General features: G+C 40.5%; 1 protein-coding gene across 1 annotated transcript in view; it reads right to left on the minus strand.

Annotated features, from left to right (window-relative positions):
• LOC101854677 overlaps positions 1–2,785 on the minus strand; it is an 11,740-nt gene that overhangs the window by 2,951 nt on the left and 6,004 nt on the right. The gene's annotated exons all lie outside the window — the stretch shown is intronic.

Raw genomic sequence — 2,785 nt, forward strand, 5'->3', positions numbered from 1 at the left:
AGGAGGGGGGGGGGCTCTTTTTGTACATATTTACTCTTACTTTTTTTAGAGCCCTCTTTTATGCTAAGCTTTTCAATTTAACATAATATAACTACCGCCTCCCCCCCAAAAAAAAAAATCAAAAAAAAATCCACGGATTGTAATATCAGGAATTGAGGGTTTTTTAAAATGCTAGCTAGTTTGTTTTCTTAAAAAGTAAAAACTGCAATAGATTATAAACGCAATACATGTTGAAAAGGCGATGTGTAGTGGTGCACATATTTGGTTTTGTTTCAATATTACTGTTCACACTAATGGCGCTAACCTAAGATGACCCATCTGTTTCTCAGAACAAAACCAATCCTAGTGATATCTCACCACAGGTCTACCTACCAGATGAAAGTCAAACAATGTATCGTCATCCTCTTCATACATTTTCGCACTCTCTACACATAAATGCTCACTTTCGGGTATCTAAGTAGTAAAAAAGTGAACAAATGCCTTTTCATGTCCTTTGGGGGGGGGGGGGGCTCTGGGTTAGAGTGATATGTCCTAATCGTGTGCCATTTGGTATTCATAATGTGATCACAGGTTCCAGCATACTTTCTACATTCCTAATACATGCTATTAAACTACTCGCGGGGCTCTCGTGGCCTAGAGGTTAAGGTGTTGGCCTCTCATTCAAAGGTCCCGGGTTCGAATCCAGGTAGCGACCAAAACATTTTCTTCTCTAAAATTGTCTCCTTTCACCTCCTTTCCTGCTCTCTAGCAATGTTCTGTTGTCTACTTTATTTCCACTTTCTGCCCTCACCCCCTCACCTCCTTTGCCCCCTCCTCTGGGCTCCTGACTCTTTCTGCAGCCTTTCTACTGCTACTCCTTGGCTCCTCCTAACTGTTGTCTTTCTGCCACACCCCTGATCTTCTGGTATGAAAGATCTACACCTAGCCTTTTCGGACAAGGGCGAAAAATCTCGGAGGGCCTGTGTGCAAGTTGCGCACGTTAAAGATCCCTTGATGGCCTAAAATCGATAAGAGTAGGCTTCGCCCGCCACCCGGGCAAAATTCAAAGTGCCTACCAACTGAAAATATCAGGTGTGTCCTGCGCGCTCATATGACCTATGCAGTTGCGAGCGCCGTAAAACACTTTACAAAAACAAAAAACTACTCGCTCTCTTCAGATAGTTTCTCTGTCGCCATTTGTGGTCGTTACAACCCAGCGCTTTTCTTTGAGTAATGTTTCATAGTAATGTGTTAATTATCCAATGACACGCTAGAGTGATGAGCACACTAAATACTGTCGTAGCGGCACTGTTGGAGAGTTAGTGGGTCTGTCTTCTAAGACCAGCCGACAATCACCTCCCCACTCCCCATTCAAGGTTGCTCTTAGGTTAAAACTAAAGACAGTAATCCCAGACAGTGGGTATGTTGAAGTGACAACATTATCCAGATAATTCTTTTTTTTTTCTTTAAAAAAAGAAAATTACCTCGCTATATGGTACAATACTCTCTGAAAATAATAAAAATCATATGTGAGGCAGCATGGTGGAACCAGGCTCTCGTCAATTTTTGGGCATGTAGAGTTATTGGTATAATGTTAAAGATTATTCACTTGTCTTTATTATTTGGATAAAAAAAATATTCATTCATCTTGAATACAAGTCGAGATATTTGCGAAAGAAGGAGGTGGGGGTCACCTGTTTTCAGAGGTAAAATTAGTGAGAAAATGGCCGCCAAAGAATACTTATTTTCTTAGCTTTAAAGTCCGCGGTAACTGAAAATTTACATTTTTTGTGCCTTAAATCAACATTTTAAAGAAAAATCCATACAGAAATGAGTTCTTTAATGGGCATGGAAGGTATTGAGCCAAAAAACAAAAGTTTGATAAAAATTCACAAACTTGGGGAACAATGCAAGTTTTTTCACTTTGATTATTTTGACGAGAGCTTGATTCCACCACGCTGCCTCACATATTGACTGACCTACCTATTCTACGAACAAAATATTTCATCCCTCTTCACTCAAGCAATCCCCGTTTATTTGTACTACTGTGTTAATTATCATTACGGGAGTGCTAAGGAAGAAATATCATAGTCTCATCAATATCACGTGGTTATAGCTCGCTGAGTGATCAAATATGAAGGTGCATAGCACAGACCTTTGCTTACTGGAACCTAACAATTGTAATTTTTCAGGTCATATCAATTTTATATTATTCACACTAAGTGATTGTCTTGTGTCATCGGCATCTCTGATAAGAATATTCAAAGTTTTCAGCACTGTGACGGACGAATAACTAAGGAGCAGTTCATTTGTGTTGAGGGGAAACAAACCCTGAAACATTTTTTAGAAAGTTTATTGACCCTCGGGTGGACATTAAGCCTGCAATGAGAAAGTGATCACCTGTGATTTATGTCCGTGATAATGACCAAAAGAAGGAATTATCCACGCCATTACAAAAACAATTGCACCCTTTCATACAGATATGCATCCCCAATTTATCTCTTTATGCTCTTTCTTCTCCTCTCTCTTTTCCTCTCTCTCTCTCTTCCTCTCTCTCTCTCTCTCTCTCTCTCTCTCTCTCTCTCTCTCTCTCTCTCTCTCTCCCTCTCTCTCACACACACACACAAACACACACACGCACTCTCTCTCTCTCTCTCTCTCACATATAAAGGATCACACTAACTTGTACATAAGCGCTCACACAAACTCACAAATATACAATACAGGTTCACCCGCACACACACACTCTCACACACACACACGCACACACACACACACACACACACACACACACACACACACACAC

The sequence above is a fragment of the Aplysia californica genome, unplaced genomic scaffold, assembly GCF_000002075.1.
Source record: "Aplysia californica isolate F4 #8 unplaced genomic scaffold, AplCal3.0 scaffold00865, whole genome shotgun sequence".
In the NCBI taxonomy this organism is placed as follows: Eukaryota; Metazoa; Mollusca; class Gastropoda; order Aplysiida; family Aplysiidae; genus Aplysia; species Aplysia californica.